Here is a 16,921-nt window from a genome sequence, read left to right on the forward strand (position 1 = left end):
ATTTAAGCTCTGTATTGCAGGTGACTGATGAATTGGTACCTTATGTTGAAAAGGCTGCCTGGGGTCGTTGCAGATACTCACTGAGGGCACTGCACCCTGGAGAGGAAAGTCTGAACAGGCCCCTACCTCAGTTCAGCTGCCAAGTGGGTTGCTTGGGCCCCAAGGCTCCAGTCTCAGAGTCACTGAGGTTACAGTCTGGCTGTTGCAGAACAGTGGGGATCCTTGGGGTCCAGGACCCTAAAGTAGTTACTAGCAGGAGACTGATGGAAGGTTCGAGCATAGCACAGACGCTGTGAGTCAGTGACACTGCCCTGCCCCCACAAGCTGAAAAATTGGCCAGTCAGGCTGGAGGAGCAGTTTATGGACAGAGGGTGACTCTCAATGGCTAGCAAGTGCCAGCTCTGAATCCTGTGAATTCCCAGAGCAGTGTCTGCAAAGATTAGGATCAGATTTTCCATGGGGAGGTCTCATAGCACGCTCATAACTGTACAGTCAAGGATATTTGGGGTGAAGGGGGAGGGAATCACAGACAAAGTGGGCATTTTCTGTAATATTTTTCACGTGTGCCTCAGTTTCTCTCTGCATTGCTACCCAGGGGGTACAAAAGGGTTAAACCTGCTCTTGGAGGAAGATTATGGAGTGGTGAAGTCACACATCTGTCAGGGGAGGTATGAAGGGGTCATTAAAGGACTGGTAGAAACCAACTCAGATCAAAGGAGAATTTGGAAAGGCAATTGGGAATTTCAGTGACCATAATGTTCAAACAAAGGAGATTTCCCTGCCACCTCTCAGAAGGGAAGCGGCAAACAGGCTCCAGCTAGAGAACAACAGGTGATGACTCAGAAAAGGGCTGGACTCTGAAGAGACAGAATTTTGCACTTGGGACTCATAAGAACATGGAGCAAAAATGGATTACATACCACCTCAGCTGCCTGATTGCACTGGCTTGGCCACTGGGGACCAGGCCTTAACCTTCGCCTCTCATTGCTGCCCTAAGAACTTACAGATTCTGTAGGCAGGTGACATAAATTGTTACCTTGTTTTGAAAAGGCTGCCTGGTGTTGCTGCAAATACTCCCTGGGAGCAGTGTGTGCTGCAGGGGTCCAGTGTACACAAGCCTCCCGTAGGAGTCTGGATTCGCTGCAGGGAGCCACAGAGAGAGACAGGGATCATTGGTGCCGAAGGCCCAGTCTTGGAGGCCACGGGCCAGGGCCAGCCCACTAAAGGCTGGGCATAGACCAGACCCTGTGGATCTGTGACAAGAACTATTGTGCGCTCAGATTTGGGTGCATAAATGGTAAGCAACTACCAGATGTGGGAATACAAACTGGTGCTTCTTCCCCTAAATCTCCCACAGAATTAGAGGCTATGGCTGAATGTGGGGCCGGGTGGAAGAATGTTCCAAACTCTGCCTTTGAGAGGTGACCAAATGGCATGGAGGTCTCCAGCGGTGACATTGGGGCTTTACGACTTTTAATTTTCAAACTGTTCCTGAGAGCCAAGAGTGTCTGCTCACACACGATGCCTAGGAGGCAGCCAGCTCCTCATGAAATCAGACCCAGCTCCTGAGGAACAAGTGAATGGATCTGGCAGAACAAGGAGCAATGATCTCAAGTTGCAGTGGGGGAGGTCTAGGTTGGATATTAGGAAAAACTGTTTCACTAGGAGGGTGGTGAAGCACTGGAATGGGTTACCTAGGGAGGTGGTGGAATCTTCTTTCTTAGAGGTTTTTAAGGTCAAGCTTGACAAAGCCCTGGCTGGGATGATTTAGTTGGGGATTGGTCCTGCTTTGAGTAGGGGGTTGGACTAGATGACCTCCTGAGATCCCTTCCAACCCTGTATCTTCTGTGATTCCTTGGAAAATGGGTTTGTCTGAGACTCTTCTTTTAGGAGAAAAAAAAAAAACAAGGGTACTTGCTATTTCAGTTACGCAAGTGCAGCTCATTGGTCTGACTGATTCACTGGTCTACAATTTTTGAGAAGTCGTCTGCTTCAGAGATAAATTGTGCTATTTATTATGTATTTTGATGTGCTGAATTCAAATATGACAATTAAAACAACTGATTGGCTACTGTTTCTAAGATATTTAAGTTTTTACATTTTATGTCTATGTATATTGTGTAGATAGTAGAGTTTTAATAATAAATTGTAAACCTAGGTCTTTTCATGTGTTTATGGTTGCTTTACATCAGGGGTCCCCAACCCCCGGTCCGCGGCCCGGTACCGGTCCGCGGCCTCTTAGAAACCGGACCGCGAACCGACCCAGTGGAGCTTCCGCAGGCATGCCTGCGGGAGGTCCAGCTGAGCCGCGGGACGAGCGCTCCCTCCGCAGGCGTGCCCGCAGGCGTGCCTGCAGAAGCTCCAGCTGAGCCCCGGGAGCAGCGGACCTCCCGCAGGCACGACTGCGGAGGGAGCGCTCGTCCCGCGGCTCAGCTGGACCTCCCGCAGGCACGCCTGCGGAGGGTCCGGCAAACGAAACCGGTCCCTGGACCTAAAAAGGTTGGGGACCCCTGCTTTACATGATAATAGTTCACCTGTCCTGTTTATGCAACACTTTAAAAATCAGCAAAAGGGTTATATAAATAAAATTTATTATGAAACAAAAGGCAAAAAACTATTATGTACATAGTTTAGTCCTATTCAGTGTCTACTCGGCGCTTCTTGGCTTGTCTCTTGTATTCATTAAATGGAGCATCTCCTGCCAGGAGATTCCACTGCTGTAGTCTGGAGCCCAACAGCTCTGCCTTACTCTTGGGTAGTTCCAAATCCCTGACAAGGTCATTCAGTTCACCTTGTGTTATGAGATGTGGTTCAGAGGAGGAGGATGGGAGAAAATGTGGGTCCTGTGACATTGATGGTTCAGGACCAGAAGTTTCATCCTCTTCCTCGTCTGACTCAAGTGAGAATGATTCTGGTGCATCAGGAACCGGCAGTCCTTCTCCGTGGGGTACTGGGCGTATAGCTGATGGAATGTTTGGATAAAGCACAGTCCACTTTTTCTTCTTTGACACACCCTTCCCAACTGGAGGCATCATGCAGAAGTAACAATTGCTGGTATGATCTGTTGGCTCTCTCCAAATCATTGGCACTGCAAAAGGCATAGATTTCCTTTTCCTGTTCAACCACTGGCGAAGAGTTGTTGCACAAGTGTTGCAGCATATGTGTGGGGCCCACCTCTTGTCCTGATCTCCAATTTTGCAGCCAAAATAAAGGTGATAGGCTTTCTTAACCATAGTAGTTATACTGCGCTTTTGTGATGCAAAAGTCACTTCACCACAAACATAGCAGAAGTTATCTGCACTGTTCACACAAGTACGAGGCATCTCTGCTCACTTTGGCTAAACAGAAATGTGTCCCTTTGCAAAATCAAACACTGACAAATAAGAGAGCACGACACTGTATGATTTCTAGAGCTGATATAGGGCAATTTGTTCAGCAGAGTGATGTAAGCTTCGTTATGATTGCATCATCCATGACTTCTAGGAATAACATGATGCAATTCATATCATGCATGACGCAATACCAGCTTCAGATTGCATCATTCATTGTTTTGCCTAAAAAGCAAGTACTGTTCAAACCCAGTCATAGATTTATTCATAGATCCAGTCAAAGATGTATTTTAGTTATTTCTGGTTTAAATTGAGATCCCTTCCCTTTATAACTCACTTATCCTCTGCCATTCCCAAGTCAAGGGTCGTATATACTGACCCAATAGCATACCTTGAAAACTAGAGCCAATCAACAATTTTAAGCATCATTTTCGTTCTCAGTGACCCAGAATTAGTAAAGTTTGACTACATTTATTTCAGAAGCATTTTGGCTGTAGAGCAGTGAATTACTTCAGTGCAACGTTCTCACAAATCCATTTAGCTACGGCCGGTTTCGGCAGGTTTCCGAAATAGCGCAGTTCCCTTTGATCATCCCACAGCTCTCCCTTTCTGCAGCGCCTGTGAGCTGGAACCTGGGGAACGATTAGCAGGAGTCACTGGGTGTTTAGCTTTACTGAGCACGATCTTTAGCAGCTATCCCTCGTTCGGAGCGGTGGCCTGTCTCCAAACTAGCTTCCTTCATCCCTACTTTTCTACAGCGCCCTAGTTAGTAACGTGCCTCCCAGAGTGGGGAAGGAGCTGGGGACAGGGCCGGCTCTAGGCACCAGCGCTCCAGGCATGTGCTTGGGTGGCACTTTCCAAGGGGCGGCACTTCCGCTCCCCCCCCCCTTTTTTTCCCCTTGGGGAGCATAAAGCCGGGAGCCAGCCCTGAACCAAGATGTTCCCGGTCGGCTGAGGCTTTCAGGCTGAGCTGGAAGTGACACTGCAGTTCTGGATTCAGTCGCTAGATGGCGCTCACGGCAGCCTGAGTGTCACAGGCTGCACCGCAGTTCAGGCTGCCCTGCGGCTGCAGAGCCCGAGCATCATCCCCGGAGCTGAAGCCTGGTCTACACTAGGCGTTTAAATCGGTTTTAGGAGCGTAAAACCGATTTAACGCCCAACCCGTCCACACCAAGAGGCCCTTAATATCGATATAAAGGGCTCTTTAAACCGGTTTCTGTACTCCTCCCTAACGAGAGGAGTAGCGCCAATATCGGTATTAACATATCGGATTAGGGTTAGTGTGGCCGCTGATCGACGGTATTAGCCTCCGGGAGCTATCCCACAGTGCACCACTGACCGCTCTGGACTGCAATCTGAACTCGGATGCAGCGGTCAGGTAGACAGGAAAAGCCCCGCAAACTTTTGAATATTTCCTGTTTGCCTAGCGTGGAGCTCCGATCAGCACGGGTGGCGATGCAGTCCGAAATCAAAATAAAAAAAGAGCTCCAGCATGGACCATGCGGACGTGATCGCTGTAAGGGCAGGCAAATCCGTTCTATCAGCACTCCGTTATAGAAGATGAAATTCAGAATCATTTTTAAAAATTCTCCAGACAGAACCCGGAAGTTCCAAGGGGCGGGGGAGGCTGCAGGAACTATGGGATAGCTAGGGAATAGCTACCCACAGTGCAACGCTCCAGAAACCGACGCTAGCCTCGGACCGCGGACGCACACCACCGAATTAATGTGCTTAGTGTGGCCACGCGCACTCGATTTTATAAAATCTGTTTTACAAAACCGGTTTATGCAAATTCGGAATAGTCCCGTAGTGTAGACGTACCCTGAGCCCGGGCTGCGGCGGGCGGCGAGAGGGGCTCAGCTCCGGGGGTTGATGCTCTGGCTCTCCAGCGGCAGGGCAGCCTGAACTGCAGCCCAGCCTGGGTGTGAGGAGCCGGGGACGGAGGGAAGCAAGGCCCGGGATGTTTATGGACAGAGGGTGGGGGGAGGGGTCCTGCTGCCTCGACCGCTGCTCCTGCTCCGAGTCTCCCCAGGGCGGGCGGCGTTTCCCCGCGGCAGTGGGATGTGCAGGGCGCCGCCGGGCTGGGCAGGGGGCGCGGATCCCGGCTCGCGCTGACAGGGCGAGTGGCTGGGCAGCCCGAGCTGCCAGGGACCTGCCCCCTCCTGCCCCCGGACCCAGCCCCCACACACCTCCCCCGCCTCAGCCCCGCGCTGCCTGCCCTGGGCGGGGAGAGGCAGAGCCCGGCTCCGAGCCGGGCTGGGGGGATACTGCCCCACCGGGGGACCCCCACGGCTCGGGCACCTGGGGGTCAGTGTCCGTCCTCTCGGCTCTGCCTGCACGGGGCTGGGGAAGCAGCTGTCAGCGCCTGCCCCTCTCAGCCCTGGCACCCCCCATCCCGCTCCCAGCCCCTCCGTGTGTACCTCCCCCCATCGCTACTTCGCTGCACCCCTTCCCCATGTACTCTCCCTTCCCCCGCACCTCTCCCCTTGTACCCTCCCCCAGCCCTCTCCTCCCCCTCCCCCAGCCCTCTCCTCCCTCACCTCCCCCTTCCCCTGCCCCTCTTCTCCCACAACCCTCCTGATACCCCCTCTCCTCCTCCACCCTCCTCTGCGAGTACATCACACCCTGCTTCTCTGCCAGTGTCAAGCCCCCAAGCGCCCCCACACCCGCTCCGCTGCCTGCAGCCTCTTTACTAGATCCCCAGCCCTTTCCAGGTACAAGGTTTGAGGGTTAGTCCCTATGGCTTCCATGTGCATTTGGAGCACTAAAGATGGAGTTGGGGGAGGCGGTGAGATTTATGCTAAAGTGAAATAAAAATAGGAGAAACGGTTTGATCCCCACTGCAAGTGTAAACGGGGATTGCTGTGGTGAACGAGGAGGTCACGTTTGTCGGTGGGGAGCCCAGGGCTGGGGCGGCAGGGGGTGGGGGATATTAATACAGAAATGTGAGTAATTCATTTAAATTACAATACAGAACTATAGTCCCTGCCCCCATCAGACAGGGTGACCAGATGTCCTGATTTCATAGGGACAGTCCCACTTTTGGGGTCTTTTTCTTATATAGGTTCCTATTACCCCCCACCCCCGTCCCGATTTCTCACACTTGCTGTCTGGTCACTCTACCATCCCAAGCAGCTGAGGGGGAGGGGAGGAGCCTGAACCTGGAAGGTGTTGCACGTGGGAGACGTATGGAACAGAGGTTTTTTTGGGGGAGGGCAGGGAGTTGTTAGGGAGTTGGGGAGCCCTGGCTGACCCCAAGCCTCTCCCAGTCAGTCTGGCACATCTGCCCCTGTCTCTCTAGCTCCCTCCCCCATCCCAGCGCTGGCACCCCACTAGTTACTGAGCCCATGCCCGGGTCTGTCCCCCCACGAGCCCTTCTGAACCCCAGCCTGCGACCCCCAGCAGCCCCCTGCGCCCCACCCTGCCCCCCCAAGTGTCTCTTCTCTACCCCAGCTCCGTCCACCCCCACCCCATTTCCCCCACCCCCCGGGCTGGGGCTCTGCCTGCCCCTCCCCCAGAATCCCCCCGCCCCCGGGTGTCCCTGGGGCTGGGGCTCTGCCTGCCCCCAATAACCCCCCCGCCCGGAGCTCTGCCCTCAGTCCCGCGCCCTGCCCCGGCCCGGGGTACAGACACTCACCGGGGAGGCGGAACAGGACACGCAGAACCTCGCGGGCTCAGGAGCAAAACCAAATGGCGACTCACTCCGAGCTCTGCAGGCGGGGGCGGGGCCGCAATATGCAAATTGTATTCCTTCGCCGCCTGGGATTGGGTGACAGACCCTGCGCGGGGCGGGGCCGGGCCGGCGGCGGCTGGCGCTGGGTCTCCTCGGCGCAGACCCAGAGGCGGGCGCGTCTGGACAGGAGCTGGAACCTGCTCCGCTCCCTCGCCGGGCCGGGGGGGCTCCTGGCTCCCGCCAGTTCCCCGGAGTCGCCCCTCGGCCGCCCCAGCACGGACCCCTCAGCGCCGGGTGGGCGCCCCGGGGACACCGGGCAGCCTGGCCTGGGGAGGGGAATAGAAACGGGGGGGAGCCAGGCCCGGCCCGCAGCCCAGGTTGCATTAGCACAGCACAAGGCTTGTGTAGCTGTGGCGGTGGGTAACCAAGTGCTTCTGGCAACGGGGCCAGCCCCAGCCTGCTTGTTTGCGAGTGACACAGATTGTTTCTCACAAGCTCTGCGCGATCTGATCTGCCCACAGATGCTCTGTTTCCTGTGCTGCATCTTCCCCGTCCAGCTTACCCAGCCTTGGCCAACAACACACACTATTTTACCAGTCACATTGCACTGACAGTGTTGTGGGGGACACTCTTCCTTCAGCTTAGCCCTGGCTTAGAGGCTTTAGCTGTTGTCAGTAACTGTACAGCTCTCCCTTGGGGACACTAGCTACACCAGTACAAGGACCTATTATAGCGGCGTAACTGCATCCAGACTAGGGGGGTTGTATGTATGGCTTTGGCTATACCGGGGTAGCTAAAGCGTTTGATTTTTGTGTCAAGTATCAGAGGGGTAGCCGTGTTAGTCTGGATCTGTAAAAGCAGCAAAGAATCCTGTGGCACCTTATAGACTAACAGACGTTTTGCAGCATGAGCTTTCGTGGGTGAATACCCACTTCTTGCATCTGAAGAAGTGGGTATTCACCCACGAAAGCTCATGCTGTAAAACGTCTGTTAGTCTATAAGGTGCCACAGGATTCTTTGCTGATTTTTGTGTGGGGGCAAGCCCTGAGGAAGTGGTAATGGTTGTGCAGGAACTGAGAGGAAGCAGAGCCAGCACTAGGCTTAAGAAGCCTGAGCAATTGCTACGTTTCCTCCTATTGTCAGCCAAGGTGACATAGTGATATTCTGTTGCTCATTCTGCTTCCTTGGAGGCAGTTTCAAGATCACCTGTCATGAGCCGTATCCTCACAGATCATTAAGTGCAGCCCGACAGCTTGTACGTGCCGCTTGATGGAATCCTTGTAGTGGAATTTGGGACGGCCAACCTTCCTACTGCCTTTTTAAATTCGCTGTACAGAGCTCTGGTAGATAAATCTCTGATAATTTTCATATGACTTTACTTTGTGCCTCTTCATATAACCTTCTAGTGGGTCTACCCACGTGTGACCTCTGTTTTCATGAGACTTTGTATCAAAGCCTCATATAGAAACCTTGTACTGATGAGCCTTGGTATATGGAAACTTTCTATCGGAGCCTCATGTAGAAACTTTGTGTTAAGCCTTGGTATAATATTATAGCCCCTAAGGATAGTTAAAGTAGAAGAAATATGTCTTTTTGCTAGGAGTAAAATAAGATCTTCCCCGCCCCCGCTCCCTTAATCAATTGCCCTGTTGAATGAATGAGGTGTGAACGAGGAAGGCATGGAAGACGGCACCTCCAGACAGCCGCAACCCTTGAAGAGGGGGTGGAAGCCAGACCCAAGGACAATAAAACTTGTCAAGTGGAGCAGACATATTGACAGCCTGGGGGGTTAGATGCAAGCACCTTCTTTTGAAAGCATTGGGACAACACCCAGAGGGAAGCAGCACAAAGGACCAATGGACACAGACACAAATTTTGAACCTGGTACAAATTTGCATGAGAGGGAAGCTGCTATAAATGTGAGGTGTCTTGCACAGGACCCCGGGTCTCCTCTTGTCAACATTGGAGCATCCATCCGGACCGGCAGAAGCCCAGCTCCACCCCCTTCCCCATCTAACTCACCCGGCCAGTGCAGTTCAGGGGAGCAACTAATTGGTAACAACAAAATGGAGTGTGCTTGTGTGTGTGTATGTGAGTGCATGAGTGTAATATATATTTATCATATGCATATGATAGTGTTAATTAATACCTGTATTACTAATAAATGTGGCATTTTGCCTTATTCCCCCTGAAAAGATCCTGTGCAGGACTTTAAGTACAACACTCTCTTAGTCAGCTGCTTGTTTTCCATACATATGACAGGGCCGACTGAGGTGGAACTCCTTGCCAGAGGATGTTATGAGGGCCAGTACTGTAACAGGGTTCAAGAAAGAACTAGATAAGTTCATGGAGGATAGGTCCATCAATGGCTATCAGCCAGGATGGGCAGGGATGGTGTCCCCAGCCTCTGTTTGCCAGAAGCTGGGAATGGGCGACAGGGCATGGATCACTTGATGATTCCCTGTTCTGTTCATTCCCTCTGGGGCACCTGGCATTGGCCACAGTCAGAAGACAGGACACTGGGCTAGATGGACCTTTGGTCTGACCCAGTAAGGCCGTTCTTAGGTCATTTGCCTCCTATGTTAGGTCATGGCTGCCAGCCATAGCATTTCACTTGTGGTGATTTTGTCAGACCATTTGATTGCTATTCCGCTGTGCATGTGGCATTGTTGCAGGCAGTTGTTTTTTTTCATATGGTGACGATGAAGGAGGCAGGTCCCTAATGAGTGTAGAAGACAAGGGAACACAGCAGCTGTGTAAACTTGGCATTTTGTGGACACTTTACCCTACCCCCCATATCTTTACCATAGTCTTTTTTTTAGACTTTTGCTTAGTAGTAGTAGTATTAATATCCAGAGGGGCGGGGCGGTGAGGGTGCTAAGAAAGAAGTCCCTTATTTTTTAAATACAAAGTTGGCAACTCTACGAGTGCAGAGTAATGGGCAGTTCTCTTTAGTCTGAATCAACTGTTGTATGAAGAGAGCTACTTTGTACTGTGCCTTGTACTAAAGTAATAAACAGGAAGAGCCTGACAGCCAGGATCAGACAACAAAGCTCTGAGCAGCTCCTGAGCTGCTGATTTAGCCGAAGTGGGCGGGTTGTGGTTATTTTCCACCCCAACTGCCTGGACTTTGTAACGCTGGGGGAGCACTGCCAAGGGACAGCAAATTGAAGGCAGAGCTGGATTTGCATTTCTCTTACCTTGTAAGAACTAGGCTTGATTTCCCACTCCCTGTGCGCCATGATAGTGTCCCTGCTGCTATGTACATGTGTAAGGGATGACATAAGGCACAGGGCAGCAGGTGAGAATCAGACCCATGGATCATCTGGAGCAAACGGGGCCTTTTGCTTCAGTTGGAACCCACCAACACTTTCGTTGGTGTCAGTGTTATGCTCCCGCTGCTGAAAAGCAGCTATGGGAACCGGGGCAGGCCAAGCTGGAGGGGTCAAATGTGGGTCACAGAGGCCTGAATCTCTCCCCTCTCTCTCCAGTTCCCCCCTTCACTCGTCTGCCTCCCTGGGTGTCTACAGGGCCTGTAACTTTCTCCAACTGCCTCCAAATCTCTCACTCAGGCCCTGTCACAGAGCCACAGGCTATGCCCCAGCTTTTGAACGGTCTCTTGCACAAACCCTGTCAGTGGGCCAGGCCCCCACGGGTCTCACTCTCCCTTCTGGGTAGACTCCCGCACTGGGGGACCAGGGAGAACCTGGGCTGGGAGGAGACTCCTCCATTGGTGGTGTTCAAGGAGGATCTGGGGATCCTACACACTCTGCTTTGGGGGCCTCTCCAACTTCATCCTCCCTCTCCGCCGCACCTCAGTATGGTGCCCAAATGAACGGTTCTGAGCTGGGCTGGGCACTGTTGGGTGCTGAGTGCCCAAAAGGTGTGACAGGGTTCACTCTCTGCAGGGACAGGGGAGCTGTGGTGGTCAGTGATTACACTGTCCCAGATCCTCACAGGTATTTAGGCACCTAATGCCCCCATTTTGGAAGTGAGGCACCTAAATACCTTTGGGGATCTGGGCCTCGGGGCTTATGGTGCTTGCAAGAGTCAGGCTTTATTCTGGGTCTGAGACCTGGCCATGCTGAGCCACAAGAGTTGCCCAGCGTTCTGCCCAGACTCTGTCTGGGAAGCTCAGCCCTTAAAGGTGTAGGCCTCAGTGCCACAGGAGGAACGGGGAGGGATCTCTGCTCCATAGCTCTGCACCAGCGACTCTGTGAGCCTCAGTGACTGCAGTGAGGGTCCTTTTCCGCAGCTCTGGGCACTTGGCCAATCATATTGCTTGAGTCACAGGGTGGAATATTTTCCCTCCACCACAGGAAGCCAAAGCAGAGCAGTTCTGAGGGTGTGAGAAGGGAACCTAAGTTGGGTGGGAAGTTCTTGTGCTTACGGTGCAGGGGGAGATCTGGAAGTGGGGAGGGAGGGAAACTCCTCCACTGCATGTGTGTGTGTGTGTGTGGGGGGGGGGATTCTTGCAACACACTGTAGCGTGGAAGGAACATGAAAGTCTCCCAGCCCAGGCCAAGGCAGTCCAGTCCCCTAAGCCCCCCAGGAAAAGGGAGCCCATCAGCCCCTGGAAGCCTTCAAGCGCCTCCAGAACTGGGACCAGGCTAGTATTGTGAGGGTCCCTCTCCCTGGGTATCTATAGAGCTAAATCTCCCCTCTCAGCGTACACTAAATCCCCTGCCCTATGGGTGTCTATACATCTGAGTCCTCCTTTTAATTCCTTCACTCCCATCTTGCCTCTCCTGACCTTTGTCTCCCTGAGTGTTGATGGGGGCAGGTCTCTCATCTCCCCCAGATCCCCATTTCCCCTCCCAAAGCCCTCTTTGCTCTCCTGCTCTGCTGGGCTGAGTCTCCCCTGATCCCCAGTGTAAAAGGTCCCCAAAGCAACATGGTCAGTGCAGAGACAGAGAAATCAAACCCACATTTTTCATCACTCACTAGGAAAACATGAGCATAGCCAAGCTCAGCACCTGAGCTGGGCTGAAACCCTCTTACAGGCTGTGCTAAGCACAGATCCATCTGAGGGCTTTACAAGAACAGAATCTATTGTGGTTAGACTGTGTTTTGAAAGTCACATGTAGTTTCAAAATATCTCATCCCCTCCTGTCCCCCATAACAGAAAGCAGAGCCACCTTCCAGACAGGCAACCTACAGACCTTCTACAGGAACTTGTGAAATGTACAGAAACTTAAACTGGGGAGATCAGAGGGGAGAGCGGTGTGACTTCATAACTACACGTAGCTCCATAACTCCAGGGCTGTTTTCTCCATGCGGCACTAAGGTTGGAATTTCCAGAAGGGCCCAGCGCCCACAACCAAGTGCTCAGCTCCCCTTGAAGACAATGGTGAACCCCCCCCCCCTTTTCCTTCATCCCTTTTGAAAAGCTGACCCCCTATGTAGGGGCCTAAGTGAAAACAGAGCCCTTTGAGAAACCTGGTCCCAGTGGCGGGTGCTGCATCCACCTCTAAAATCTGGCCCTAGCTGAGGGCGCCCCTGGCCTGCTGTGAGCTGCTGCTGAGACAGGGCAGGGACACCCGCTGCTCCCAGGAGCTGAGCTCTGGTTTTTCATCTCACACAAAAGTTGCCCACACTGAACGCCTGAGCTCTTTGCCAGACGAGGGGGAGTCTTGGAAGAGCAAACGAAGGCAGGTGGAATTGGTATAAAAGCTCCATTTCTTGAGCTGCCTGCGCCCTGGGCAGTTCCCCCTGGAGCTGAGCCAAAGTCCCAGCAGTTCAAACTTCAGCCCTCCCCTGTTACTGCGGGGCGGGGAAATGACTGCTCCGGTCGCGGGGGTTCGAAGTCCAGGCGAGGCGCAGCAAGAAACGCGCCTGACACTGTGCGGGGAGGCGAAGAACTTCTCCGGGGCTGAGAAATCACCGCCGGCAGCCGCCCACCCTTGAGGCGCAACGCGCCCAGTGTGAACACACCCCAACGGCCCGGTCTGCCCGGGGCCCCACCCTGCGCGGGGCAGCCCGGCGCTGAGGGCCCCGTGCTGGGGCGGCCGAGGGGTGACTCCGGGGAACTGGCGGGAGGCGGGAGCCCCCCCGGGCCGGCGAGGGAGCGGAGCAGGTTCCAGCTCCTGTCCAGACGCGCCCAGCTCTGGGTCTGTGCTGAGCAGACCCAGCGCCAGCCGCCGCCGGCCCGGCCCCGCCCCGCGCAGGGTCTGTCACCCAATCCCAGGTGGCGACGGAATACAATTTGCATATTGCGGCCCCGCCCCCGTCCGCAGAGCTCGGAGTGAGTCGCCATTTGGTTTTGCTCCCCTGCCCGTGAGGTTCTGCGTGTCCTGCTCCGCCTCCCCGGTGAGTGTCTGTTCCCCGGGCCGGGGCAGGGCGCGGGTCTGAGGGGAGAGCCCCGGGCGGGGGGGTTATTGGGGGCAGGCAGAGCCCCAGCCCCAGGGACACCCGGGCAGGGCCGCCCAGAGGATTCCGGGGCCCGGGGTCTTCGGCGGCGGGGTTGCCTTCCGTTCCGGGACCCGCCGCCGAAGTGCCTCGAAGACCCGCGGCAGGAGCCCCCCGCCGCCGAATTACCGCCGAAGCGGGACCCGCCGCCGAAGTGCAGCCCGGTCTTAGGCGGTAATTCGGCGGAGGGGGGCCCCGCCGCGGGTTTCAGAGGCACTTCGGCGGCGGTCCCGGAACGGAAGGGTCCCGCTCCGTCGGCGGCGGTAATTCGCCAGTGGGGGGTCCTTCCGCCCCGGAGAGGAAGGACCCCCCGCCTGCTAAGACCGGGAGCGAAGAAGCTCCGGGGGCCTGGGCCCCGCAAGAGTTTTCTGGGGCCCCCCGGAGCGAGTGAAGGACCCCGCTCCAGGGGCCCCGAAAAATTCTTGTGGGGGCCCCTGTGGGGCTCGGGGCCTGGGGCAAATTGCCCCACTTGCCCCCCCTCTGGGCGGCCCTGCACCCAGGGGCGGGGGGGATGTTGGGGGACGGGCAGCTGACCCTGCCCAGCACGTACCACAGCCCAGGGCACAACGAATGGCACATCAGGCCATTGATAGCACGGCGGGTAGCACAACTAATTACACAGCCCGTAGCACACTGAACAGCGGGCAGTGTCGTTTCTAGCAGACCCCGTAGCACACTGAACGTTGGGGCATATCGTTTATAGCACAGCCCGTAGCACACTGAACGTTGGGCCGTGTCGTTTCTAGCAGAGCCCGTAGCACGCTGAACGGCGGGCCGTGTCGTTTTTAGCACAGCCCGTAGCTCGCTGAACGGTGGGCCGTGTCGTTTCTAGCACAGCCCATAGCACACAACGGCATGCAGTGTCGTTCCTAGCACAGCCTGTAGCAGGATGAACGGCGGGCAGTGTCGTTTCTAGCACAGCCCGTAGCACACAACGGCGTGCAGTGTCGTTTCGAGCACGGCCCGTAGCACGCTGAACGGCGTGCAGTGTCGTTTCGAGCACGGCCCGTAGCACGCTGAACGGCGTGCAGTGTTGTTTCTAGCAGAGCCCGTAGCACACAATGGAATGCAGTGTCGTTTCGAGCACGGGCCGTATCACACTGACCAGCATGCAGTGTTGTTTCTAGCACGCCCACAGAACCGGTTCCCAGCTTGGCTCGGCCCATGGGCGTGGCAGAGCCCAGCAATGGATAAATACAGGCTGCGCTGTTCCCTGTTCGTAATGAATGGGGCTGATTTGATTGTGGGAGCGACTCCTAGGGAAGTGGAGGCTTCGTTGTCGATCGTGCTGGGCTCGTTGACCCAAGTGCTCGGCTGGTAGCACGCTGAACAGCGGGCAGTGTAGTTTCGAGCACGGCCCGTAGCACGCTGAACAGTGGGCAGTGGGCAGTGTCGTTTCTAGCAGAGCCCGTAGCACACTGAACATTGGGCCATATCGTTTCTAGCACAACCTGTAGCACACAACGGCGTGCAGTGTCGTTCCTAGCACAGCCCGTAGTACGCTGAACGGCGTGCAGTGTCGTTTCGGGAACGGCCCATAGCACACAACGGCGTGCAGTGTTGTTTCGAGAATGGCCCGTAGCACGCAGAACAGCGGGCAGTGTCGTTTCTAGCAGAGCCCATAGCACACAACGGCGTGCAGTGTCGTTTCTAGCAGACCCCGTAGCACGCTGAACGGCATGCAGTGTCGTTTCTAGCACACCCCGTAGCACACAACGGCGTGCAGTTTCCTTTTGAGCACGGCCCGTAGCACACAACGGCGTGCAGTGTCGTTTCTAGCACACCCCGTAGCACACAACGGCGTGCAGTGTCGTTTCTAGCAGACCCCGTAGCACACTGAACCTTGGGCCGTGTCGTTTCTAGCAGACCCCGTAGCACACTGAACCTTGGGCCGTGTCGTTTCTAGCGGAGCCCGTAGCACACTGAACCTTGGGCCGTGTCGTTTCTAGCGGAGCCCGTAGCACACTGAACGTTGGGCCATATCGTTCCTAGCACAGCCCGTAGCACGCTGAATGGCGTGCAGTGTCGTTCCTAGCACAGCCCGTACCACGCTGAACGGCGTGCAGTGTCGTCCCTAGCACAGCCCGTAGCACACTGAATGGCGTGCCATGTCATTCCTAGCACAGCCCGTAGCACGCTGAACAGCGTCCAGTGTGGTTTCTAGCACAGCCCGCAGCATGCTGAACGGCGTGCAGTGTCGTTTCTAGCAGACCCCGTAGCACACTGAACCTTGGGCCGTGTCGTTTCTAGCGGAGCCCGTAGCACACTGAACGTTGGGCCGTGTCGTTTCTAGCGGAGCCCGTAGCACACTGAACGTTGGGCCATATCGTTCCTAGCACAGCCCGTAGCACGCTGAATGGCGTGCAGTGTCGTTCCTAGCACAGCCCGTACCACGCTGAACGGCGTGCAGTGTCGTCCCTAGCACAGCCCGTAGCACGCTGAATGGCGTGCCATGTCATTCCTAGCACAGCCCGTAGCACGCTGAACAGCGTCCAGTGTGGTTTCTAGCACAGCCCGCAGCATGCTGAACGGCGGGCAGTGTCGTTTCTAGCAGACCCCGTAGCACACTGAACCTTGGGCCGTGTCGTTTCTAGCGGAGCCCGTAGCACACTGAACGTTGGGCCATATTGTTTCTAGCACAGCCTGTAGCACGCTGAACAGCGTGCAGTGTCGTTTCTAGCACAGCCTGTAGCACGCTGAACGGCGTGCAGTGTCGTTCCTAGCACACCTCGTAGCACACAATGGCGTGCAGTTTCGTTTCGAGCACGGCCCGTAGCACACAACGGCGTGCAGTGTCGTTTCTAGTACACCCCGTAACACACAACGGCGTGCAGTGTCGTTTCTAGCAGACCCCAAAGCACACTGAACCTTGTACCGTGCCGTTTCTAGCAGAGCCCGTAGCACACTGAACATTGGGCCATATCGTTTCTAGCACAGCCCGTAGCACACAAGGGCGTGCAGTGTCGTTTCTAGCACAGCCCGTAGCACACTGAACGGCGTGCAGTGTCATTTCGAGCACGGCCCGTAGCACGCTGAACGGCGGGCCATGTTGTTTCTAGCAGACCACGTAGCACGCTGAACGTTGGGCCCTGTCGTTTCTAGCACAGCCCGTAGCACGCTGAACGTTGGGCCGTGTCGTTTCTAGCAGTGCCCGTAGCACACTGAACGGCGTGCAGTGTCGTTTCTAGCACGGGCCGTATCATGCTGACCGGCGTGCAGTGTCGTTTCTAGCAGTGCCCGTAGCACACAACGGCGTGCAGTGTCGTTTCGAGCACGGGCCGTATCACGCTGAACTGCGCGCCGTGACATTCCTAGGACGCACACAGAACCGGTTCCCTGGCTGGCTCAGCCCATGAGCGGGGTGGAGCCCAGCAATGGATAAATACAGGCTGCGCTGTTCCCTGTTCTTAATGAATGGGGCTGTTTTGATTGTGGCAGCGACTCCTAGGGAAGTGGAGGCTTCGTTGTCGATCGCGCTGGGCTCGTTGACCCAAGTGAGCCAGGGAACGGG

The sequence above is a fragment of the Mauremys mutica genome, chromosome 12 (assembly GCF_020497125.1).
Source record: "Mauremys mutica isolate MM-2020 ecotype Southern chromosome 12, ASM2049712v1, whole genome shotgun sequence".
NCBI lineage: Eukaryota > Metazoa > Chordata > Testudines > Geoemydidae > Mauremys > Mauremys mutica.